Genomic DNA, 11276 nt, shown 5'->3' on the forward strand with positions numbered 1-11276 from the left:
GATTACATACTTTATATGTATGCACGCCTGTGTGGGCGCATGTCAGTTCAGAGCTATCTCCACAACACCGCTGATGCTGTCAAGTCCATCTGTTAGACAGAGGGAGTGAGATGGAATGTAGTGAGTGAGTATAATAATAAGCATGTGTTTCGCCATGTTTTGGAAACAGAAATCCCAAATATGAGATACAAGGACAATGTTATTTACATTTTATACAATCTTGGTTACATGGGGACTGCTTTTTGAAGCCGTAAATGGGTTTTCAGAGAAGCAATCTTGTAAACATAGAAGTGACCAGCTGCACTGTAAACATGGCCAAAAAAAATGGAGTCCTCCTCCGCACCTTTGAAGATTATTTAGCTTGTCGCTGTGCAGAGAAATGTCAATGTTTTCAAAGCTGCTTGGTAGAGTCCCATGCATGGTTCTAGACCTTCAGAGATGATGACTTCCAAGTTCTTACCAAGTTCATGATCTATATTTTGGTGTCATTAAAGTCTTAACAGTCACAAAGCACTGTCAAATATAAGAAATAAAATGTCCATATTCAGGAAACCTCAACTATAATAAAGGGTGGCTTGCACTGCTGAGAGATTCAACATTTATAATGTGCTTAATTTGTGTCTGCTACACAATTTATGAACTATTATGGCATGTGAATTGACAAAAATTATGACCAAGATAAAACCTTGAGATTCTCCACGTTTAACTTGAGGAGCATCTCAACCTCCCCAAGGCAACAAAGACTCGGCAGAGAGATGTCATATTAACCAACTACGAGTGCTGTATCTCATCCCCACATAACGTCTTTGATGATCAGTTAAGATGTTGTCTTCTGAGGCAGCACTGAGGGGCAAGCAGGAAGAGAATCGAATATTCACCAGCTTCAGCTACTGCTGAATCGTGACTATTTGCAACTCTTTGAATTTGTGAACAGTATAGTAGGTGGAACGATCGGATGTATTTATAGGGTATGCCCAAAATGGAATATCTCGCAGGAGGATCTCCTCAATGGCCTTGTAGAGAAGATACAGCCCATATTTTCTGAGCTGACTTTCCCATCCATAGATTCCTCAGCCTACTAAGGGAACTGAACGGGCCTGAATGCAGGTCTGACAGCGCTGAGCACCCCCCTCGGCGTTCCCATTCCCGTCTTGGACAAAAGAGGCAACATGGAATATCAAAAGGCCAAGTACGTCAGAGCTCAACAGGATTTGGAATGGAAGGGATTTTCCTCCAGTGTGCATCAGCGCCGCCACACTTCCAGCACAGTCATGACGATGGGGAGGAGGAGCGCATGGCGTTCCATTTCTCAATGATGAAAGTCTTTTCATCTGTCCTGCTTTGCATCACAAAGAGGCGTAGAATGCATTATATATGGCAAAGTGTAACTGAAGGGTAACTGAGCGGAACAAGAAGGCCGTCGTTTTCGACGCAATGCCCCCATTTCCAGGGATGTATCCATCCAAACTCTCATGCTTTTATTGTTGCACAATGTTCAGCGGCGCTTTGGGCGAGGTTGAAAATATCACCGCCACACCAGCGCCTCCCCATGGCCGACCGAGTGTGTGCGACTCACTAACCAATACGTTCAATGTGTGATCCGAGTGGTTACGTGGTTTCAACACTAATCTATCCGATGAGCGCGTCGTCATTCAGAAACCACGCCCAAAACGGGGCAAACAAAAACTCCCCCACCCAATCCTGGCGTTCTCCTATGTCGCGTGCATGGTCGCGTGTTGCACACAAAGATCATATATACGGAAGATGAACACTCCAACTTACTTCCTTGACAGCTAGATCCACATTTTTCTCCTCGCCAATTCTCAATGGCTTCCTTGTTTTGCTCGGGAGTACGAAAAAACTTTAATTGGCGATTTTTTACATTTGCTGTCTGCGCAGCCCACCACACAACAGCTTTTAGCTATGTTTAAGTCAAGGAAAATGACGCTGGTGTATGGGAGTGAACGGAAAGCTTTCCCCCGTGATGGGCGTGGCCTATTTCATGCAGTGTCTCGATAGAGACAGTCCGCATGTCTGGGAACGCCCATACAGGCTCTAGGAATGCCCACAATAGACGCTGGGTTAGCCTGGGGGCGGGATCAGGATGGGGTAAATTCCCCCGTTCTATCCATTCAGCAAAGTTAGAATTTAGCTGATAGCCCAGTCCAGGCAGACACGATCGGGGATTTAACCACTGCAGTAAACGCACATCTGAGCAGATGTCTTGTGTTCTGCTCTAGAACCCCCAAACATGTAGTTTAGAGCCGCAGCACCGTCTTTTGGTGAGTCAACCCATGAGATATATCGGCGGTTTTACCCCACTCGCACGCCAGCCGTTTAACATTTTGTGGGCGTTCCCAGACATGCGGACTGTCTCTATGTGGAACGTTAGCCATCAGCTGTTTTTTTTCTTATACTATTCACACTCGTTTTAATTTACTATATGATTACAATCTCGTAATCCAATGAATGGTCTGACTCAACCCCCCCGCAGACGGGGGGAGTTCAGTGAAGCGAGAGAGAGAGAAGGAGCCGTAGGTTTGTAATATTTCATCAGCGCTCTATTATGTTGATAAAAGCGTTGGGATGAAAAGAGGGGCTATTACCAGCTGAGGATCCCTGCCAGGTGTCACTCTCATTTAATGGAGGCAGGAAAGACAAAGGAGCAGCCTGGGGGAAGCTTCTCTATAACAGGCCTGACTATACGGATGACAAGTGGCACAGTAAGGTGTGACTGAAAGGACAGACAGGAGGGCCTTAAGGCACCTGCACCCGCAGCCTGATTGAAGAGACTCAGTGGATACGGGACTCACGAGTGAATGCTTCTCCGCTGCTGTACGCGTGTCCAGATAAAATGATCCGAGTCTGACTCTGAATATTATTTGAGTAAGACAATGCTGTACGTTCCTGGGCGTCCGGGGAGTGCAGCGGTAGATTCCCTGCCTAGCAACACGAGGGTCGCAGGTTCGAGCGCCCGTTTTTACCTCTGGCACGGTCGGTCGGGCACAATTGGCCGTGTCTACGGGGTGGGAAGCCGGATTAAGGGTATTGTGTCCTGGTCGCTGGTGCACTATAGTGCCTCCTCTGGTCAGTCGGGGGTTGCCTGTTCGGTGGGGAGGGGAACTGGGGGGGGGGATAGCGTGATCCTCCCACGTGCCGTATCAGGTGAAAAGAAGCGGCTGGCGGCTGCACGTGTATTGGTGGAATCATGTTCTAGTCTACAACTCTTCCCAGGTCAGCAGAGGGGGTGGAGCAATGACAGGGAGACAGCAGGGGGAATTGGCCAAGAATAGGGGAGGAAAATGTGGGGTTGAATCAGAAAAAACGTAAAAAAAATATATATATTCTGTATACTTTACATTCCTTAGTGCCTTCAAAGTGAGCATTTACTGTCGTCTTCATGCACAGTATTCCAGCTTTGACAACAAAGGGACGTGCTAATTTGTTTACAGGGTAAACGTTAGGGAGGCAGTAAACAGTAGGGATATGGCAGGCAGAGCGTGTTACTCTCTTCATTCAACTCTTGATGTGGAGGACAATTCAGGTTATGGGTCTCCATGTGCCATACCAGATCTGTCTCAGGCTAAACCACCTGCAATTCTGACCAATAGCTTCAAATGCTATATCATTAGCTTCAGATGCTTGCCTATCTGTAGCTGTATATCATTAGCTAGTATATAGAAGAGTCGCGACATCTCCGTTCACTCCAATGGACCCGTTATTTTTACCTCAAGAGTTCCCAGAACTAAGGTTATTAAGCAGCGCTGTCGAGTTGCAGCAAAATGGACAGTTTGTGATGTACTTTGAAAGGGTCCGACATTTAAACAATCAAATTGTACACTATCAGCTTTATTTTAGCATTCGAAAGTAGCACGAGCCTCCTTCCTGACTATTCATTGGCTACTGAGTCACGCATTTTTGGACCTCCGCTGACACCACTCTCTTACTAGATTGCTCTGGCTTCAGATGCTTGCCAACGTATATCATTACTATTTAGATCAAGCCAAAGCCCGATAGGGTCTGAGAGGCCGTCGTAGACACAATAGTTTTTGGCAAGCAGCAGATACAGCGACACATGGTCAAAAAGTTTTTTCATGCCAAGACTCTAATGGGCACTGCAGCTAAATATATCTTGATGGGGAGAACGGTCCACTGATCTCGTGAGATCATTGGTCACCAGCGGGAATGAATCTGGACACAGGCAGATGCATGACATAAATTATGCTTAAGCAGTGCTGCGAGGTCGTTCAGCGATTCAATACACTTCCAGAAGATTTGCAGGATTACAGGTTGTAAGACGGGCCGGGTCAATCTATTGATTTTCCCTCACTGAGAGCTGCGTTTAATTTCCCAACAATTAGATGCAGCTGAACGTTAATATGCTGCTTTCTTAATCTGCTGTGTGTTGTGTTGTGTTGTGCAGAACTAACTCTCTCTCTCTCTCTCTCTCTCTCTCTCTCTCTCTCTCTCTCTCTCTCTTTCCTCACTGCATACTGGTGCCACTCTACCACGTTATTTAATACTGTCATTTGCTGATGTGTTCGAGGAGGAGAGGCATCCTCTTTTAACATTGCCAGGTAAGTACCGTAAATTGGGAAATACTGGAAATCGGAAATACTGGAAAGTGTTTACAGTGTACACATTTTCCCGGGAAACATCGCCAGCCTGGGTAAATTAGGTCGGTCCCCCACTACAACCTTGTAACCCACACAAACTCCTCCCCTGGCCACACTATGCTATGGTTTTAATAGGGCTGGCTATTACACCCAGTGGCAATTTCGCTTCCATCCATTCCCTCTGTCTGCTTTTATATTCCAAGGATGCTGCAGAACTCATCGCAGTGTGAGAATGAAATTTCCCTCACGGGAATCTGGGGGGTGGGGGGGACATTTCTCTAGTGTGTCATATACTCGGCTCTGAAAAGCAGGAATGGCAGCAACATTACATGCTTGAAATGAAACCTCCATAATGTTATCCATTTTTATTCATAAGGATATATGACATGTCACTCATTGGTTTCTGCAGAGCGGCGGAGGAGATTTTGTTGCAATTCTCAGTTATAAATCACGAGGCAACTGAGTTATGGGGGTCAACAGAAATATAAAATGGTGTAGTAGTGTATCCTTGGACGTCGCGGACCGTACACGGATTGACGATGGCGGTTCTGCTGCGATCGAGTGCGACCGGGTTCACAGGTGTTTCATTTTATTATGACTACTGCCACAGCCGGGCCCGGTGAATTCATACGTCGTAATCTGCGCTGAAACGGAGCGTCGGAGTGAGGAGGGCGACCGCACCGCTGCTGACCAGCTAGGTAGGAAGAGATTAGCTAGCCACGTTCTGCTGCCGTCTGCTATTTTAAGGGAAAACTAATGGGAAGTGAAAAGGGAAACAATGGGAGAAATGGAGGAAAAAGTAGCTGGAGTGCACTCACTGCACACTGGGGGGAAAAAGAACCCTCATTCAAATCCTTCTCCAGGTGAAAATGTAAGATAATGCTTCCAGCTACAAGCACAAAAGCCACTCTGTTCTGCTCACTCTGGCTACATCACTCCCATTAAAGACGAGTCCATCGAACGTTTAAAACGTCAAAAGGCTTTTTCCATCAAAGTTAATATTTTAACCACTCAGGGCTAATCGAGTGCAGTCATTTGCTGTTGTAAGACGGGTTTTAGGCACATTTTCTCTGTAGCGGCGCACACACACACACACAGAGAGAGAGAGAGAGGGCTTCCTGTCCCAGTCATGCAGAGGGCACGGTGACTCCGTTTCCTCGGCAAGCAGGAGAATAATGACAAATGTCGGCCTGATGGAAAATCTATTATAATCGCAGGCAATTTTCTGTACTCAAAAGGCTTCATTTTAACAATTAACATGGGATGGCAATTTGGGCGCTCTCTCTCATACTGCCCCCAAACAATAATAACCATAAAGTAGCTAACCTTTTTGCAGAACATATTGACTGTGAACAAATGACAACCCAACAGCTCCATAGTGTAGCAGCTAGTACTGTATCCATGGTAGAGCTACTGTATGTGTTGTCAGTCAATGAGCTACAGTAGAAATTGTCAGTCTCTGCTGTGCTGCTGTTGTCGTTGTCGTTGTTGTTGTTGTTGGTGTTGGTGGTGTTTTTTTCTTGTTGCCAGGACAACGCCCTTAACCTCTATTCTCATCAGTGTGAAGTTTGAACAGGTGCCAGTAAATCTAAATCACTAGTCCGCTCTCCCTGCCAGCGTTTTCACCTTCGCCATCGAGCCCTCAGCATCATCATAGTGTCACCTCTGGTACAGCTGATTCTGCAAACACACAGAAATGAGATAGGGTGTGTGAAGGTGGTTTTAGTGTGTGTGTGTGTGTGTGTGTGTGTGTGTGTGTGTGTGTGTGTCTGTGTGTGTGTTATGTGTGTGCGCCCAGGGCAGCATCCCCTCTCCATACTTCTACACCAACAGCTGCACCTCCAGCCATAAGTTCCTGCAATTTGCAGATGACACCACCCTCATCGTAAGGCTCGTCTCTAACGATCACGAGTCCACGTACAGGCAGGAGATGGAACACCTGACGACCTGTGCAGTAAACAACCTGGAGCTCAATGCCCAAAAGACAGTGGAGATGGCTGTGGACTACAGGAAAAACGCAGCCCCACATTCCCCCCCCCCCCCCCATCATCACCCTGCGTGACACCCCAGTCAACACTGTGGAGTCCTTCCGCTTCCTGGGCTCAACAATCAGCTGGGACCTGAAATGGGAGTTGAACATCAAAGCTCTCACACCAAGAAGGCACAACAGACGATGTATCGGCGGCTAAGGAAGTTCAACGTGCCAAAGGCAGCGTTGGCACTTTTCTACACCTCCACCGTCAAGTCCATCCTCACCTCCTCCATCACCATCTGGTGTGCTGCTGCTGCTGCTGCCCGCGAGGACATCTCCAGACTACAGTGCATCATCTGCCGAGCTGAAAAGGTGGTCGGGTGCAGTCTGCCATCCATTCAGGACCTATATGCTGCCAGGATGCTAAAGCGGCATGAGAAAATGATGGCCGACCCCACCCATAGTACAGGACATAAAGTCTTCATCGTCCTCCCCCATGGCAGAAGACCGATGTCTTGCAATACCAGAACCTCCCGTCAAAGTATCCTTTTGATACTGGTGTGTCTATGTATGTATTGTATATAATGTGTCCATTATCAATTAAATATGTCAATCAATTAATAAAACAAACTCGCTAATCAGTCAATATTTCAGATTGATTTTATAGCTTCGCCATTTAAAGGCCTCTGTCCCTCGCTGATGACTGATAATGCATGAGGTAGTCAATGGCACGTACACAGAATAGTAAATCCAGCATAAACGCCAACGCTGTACGAGATGTATGGCCTCCCTCAAGGCTACTGACTCACACCCTGACGTGCCTTCGCCGACGTCACACACACACACCGCCATTTTTAAGTAGCAGGCCGCGAGAGCGCTCCCTTTGGGGACGAGAAGCGAGCAGCATCTGTCTTCTGTGTCTGCCATCCATTTGCAGCGGGGCAGAAGCGCTAACGAGGCTAAACGAAGCTAAGCACCTCCACTTGACGTGCATAGTGGCTACGATGCGGATATGCCTCACCTTCACTTTCGCTCTATCCGGTTAGAATCGCTAATTCCAGCCATTAATTCAAACTCACGCTGTTCTCGTCCTTCCGTAATTCTCCTCCTTCCACTCCTCCCTGCTGGTAGCGGAGGAGGACGCGCCCGGGGGGGGGGGGGGGGGGGGGGGGTAGCCTCAGTAATTGGAGGAACCTTCTGAAAGATGCAGATTAAGTAGGTGAGAATGAGAGAGCAGCGAAAATGAAAGAGGAAAACGGACCAGAGTCCTAATTATCCGCCCCTTTTTCCTCCCAGGGTCTCCCAGGGTTAGCGTGCAGCTAGCGGAGAGACTCCCACCTCTCATGTTGCCGGCCTGTGCATAATTAGACCGAGCGCACAGGGGCCGAACAGGGATTGATGCGCACATAAAGGGCCCGAGTGAGGAGCGGCTTCAGAGGAAAGCCGACGCTTTGATGAGAGGGTTAAGAGCACTGTGTCAGCACACGTGTTACAATGAAACACCCTGTCAGCTTCTTTATATGAACGCGCCCACACTCCGCTGCTATTGGTATTTTTATACTGAATAGAGAGAGGCAAAGTGAACGTCACTTCCTGCTTCAGCACTGTACCAGAGATTTTCTTCCGCAATTTATTTTCCCATAGACATTTCGTAAAATGCTTATAAAAATAGTGTTACCTGGTCAAACCAAACGGTTAAGCTATATTTAGAATCGGGAGAGACCGTAGAACATTTCACTCCGAACATTTTCTTTAAATTCGCGTCTTTTTTTTAACGTTTTGGTTCGATTGTAATGTTACGTGGTCTCTCTCCTGTTTCTAAATATATCTGAACCGTTTGGTTTGACGAAGTGAAACTATTTTTATAAGCATTTTACGAAATGTCTATGGGAAAATAAATGGCGGATGAAAATCTCTGGTACAGTGCTGAAGCAGGAAGTGACGTTCCACTTTGGCTCTCTATATGAACACACCACACTCTACTCTACTATTGGCATTTTCTATACTGAATATGCAGCATGTACGCAAAAGATGGTCTTCTACATGAAATGCATCTTGGCATGAAGAGACCTGTAATGAAAGGCCAGTGCACTTCCAGAGATGAGAAGGAAAAGGGAGGCAAATAGACATCTGAAGTCATATTGCTCCTGGCTGGCTATTGAAAGAAAGCAGCCCCATTTCAATGGAGGGGTGACATTCATTTCCTTTGAGGTGGTGGGAGGAGGATAAGAGAGAGGCTGTCTGCTTTTTAATATATCTCAGAGTGTCAGCAGCACCCCCGGTGGCACGCAGCAGTCGCAAGTACAGAGTCAATGGGTTTCAAAGCAATGTCACATAAAGAGTGGGGGGCTATCACATACATAGAATGTGGATCATTATGAGTGTGTGTGTGTGTGTGTGTGTGTGTGTGTGTGTGTGTGTGTGTGTGTGTGTGTGTGTGTGCGGTGTGCGTGTGTGTGTGTGTGTGTGTGGCTGTGTGTGTGTGTGTGTGTGTGCGTGTGTGTGTGCGTGTGTGTGCGTGAGTGTCTTAGTGGGTGCTTGCCTTGAGTGTGTCCAATTGTTTATTCATGCATCCACTTTTTCCTTATCAGTGTGCCAGCGTTTACCAACTGTCACGACTCTCCACTAACGATGAGTCAGGCAATATGCAATTATTGTACCTGAAGTGTTGGGCAGAAAGAACCCAAATGAGGTGACTGCACGCCTAAGAATGGATGACCCCCAGCGAGATTATATTAAATATGCTTCCATTCAAACTCAGCACGACTTCACAATCTTTTTCACGCACTTATGTTTTCTCGGCAGATAGCGCAATTGCATTCCTTGCCCTATCTTTATCTATCTATCTTTTGTCAATTTCAATTTCCCCCGTGCCGGAGATGATTGGACGTTCATTATTCTGGTTTATTATTCCATCTTTAATAAACATACACGGCTCTTTGCAAAAAGCTAATTCCCACTGAGATGACGGGTGGAACAGCTGTGTGGAGCATCCCCCCTCCCCCCCCCCCCATGGTGAAGCCACCTACCGCAGCTAACAGAGAGGCTCATCTCTAGACTCTACCCCTCTTCCAGGTGGGCGGGGCTCGTCTTATCGGCCCCAGCATGGGGGCTGTACGTACGGGGGGTAATAGGATTGTGGGGCACGGAGAGGAAGTGGCGTGCTAGCCGAGCAGCGGAGGGGCCGCGGCACCAAGTGCGACGGGCCTCTTTTGCGGCGGCGTCATGAAAGCGGAGAGGAGCAGGCGGGAGGATGTTTTCGCCGCGCTCCGTAAATAACCCTGCTAAATTGCAGGCTTTGGGAGGGTCAGTGTGGACACCGGTCTGCCAGTGTACATCCGAGGGCCTGGATATAACCTGTAATCCTGCAGCCAGGAAGTGAACAGCACAGCAGTCGCAGGCAGCAAAATGCCTTTTCTGCAAAATGGTAGCCTTGGCATTTATGATGCTTGGAGTGAGAGAGAGAGAGAGAGAGAGAGAGAGAGAGAGAGAGAGAGAGAGAGAGAGAGAGAGAGAGAGAGAGAGAGGAGAGAGAGAGAGAGAGAGAGAGAGAGAGACATATACAGACAGACAGACAGATAGACAGACAGACAGACATTTGGGGCAGGGTGGGGGTGACGGGCATGTTTGTGTGATGATATTGAGAGGCAAAGTGGAACGTCACTTCCTGCTTCAGCACCGTACCAGAGATTTTCTTCTGCAATTTATTTTCCCATAGACATTTCGTAAAATGCCTATAAAGATAGTTTTACTTGGTCAAACCAAACGATTCAGCTATATTTAGAGTCGGGACAGACCATAGAACATTCCACGTGGACCAAAACTTTAAAAAAAAACATCGAAAAAATATTGTCTTCAAACCCGCAATTTTTTGGTACGTTTACGTCCGAGTGAAATGTTATGCGGTCTCTCCTGTTTGGTTTGAACAAGTAAAACTATTTTTATAAGCATTTTACGAAATGTCTATGGGAAAATAAATGGCGGATGAAAATCTCTGGTACAGTGCTGAAGCAGGAAGTCGACGTTCCACTTTGGCTCTCTATATAGTTTGCAGTCAGTAGTCTGGGTGGTGAACTCCTTCCTTGGCTGGCTGGGTCCCAGCAGTAGCTCAGTGCTCACTTTGTACTCAGAGGCTGCAAACGAAAGCTGCACCGGGTCAAATAGGGATGGGAGAGAAGGATGGGGGATGCAGGTGGGGGGGGATGCGGGGGGGGGGGGGGGGAAGGATGCGGTGGGGGGCTTTTATTTGACAGACAGCAGGATCACTTTGCGTTGGGGTGCCGGCTGCGTCGTGACTGTTAGCGTACGAGAGAGAAAACTCACAGGCCTTTAAGCGAGCATTCACAGATTAAATATTGACTTTTTAAAAGTTACTCTGATTCTCTGATGATTTGAAATCAGGATGTCGGGGGGGCATGGAAGCAAAAATGACGTGTTGTTGTTGTTGTTGTTCTTTCCGGCGGGGTTCTCTCTCCTCTGAAATGTGCTTCTCGGTGCTACAGGGAGGCAGCAGCTATAGGTGTGTGGGTGTAGTTACATCATTGGAAGGGCAGTGTGAGGGGGCGCTGCAGGTGGCGCGAGGCTGGGATAGTCAATGCTGCTGTTTTGATAGAATATAAGCGGCCCGAGGCAGCGAGCAGGAGAAAGAGATGTAGTAAAGATTGAGGGTTATTACTCGGGGGGGGGGG

The sequence above is a fragment of the Poromitra crassiceps genome (assembly GCF_964638095.1).
Source record: "Poromitra crassiceps genome assembly, chromosome: 22".
NCBI classification, from domain to species: domain Eukaryota; kingdom Metazoa; phylum Chordata; class Actinopteri; order Beryciformes; family Melamphaidae; genus Poromitra; species Poromitra crassiceps.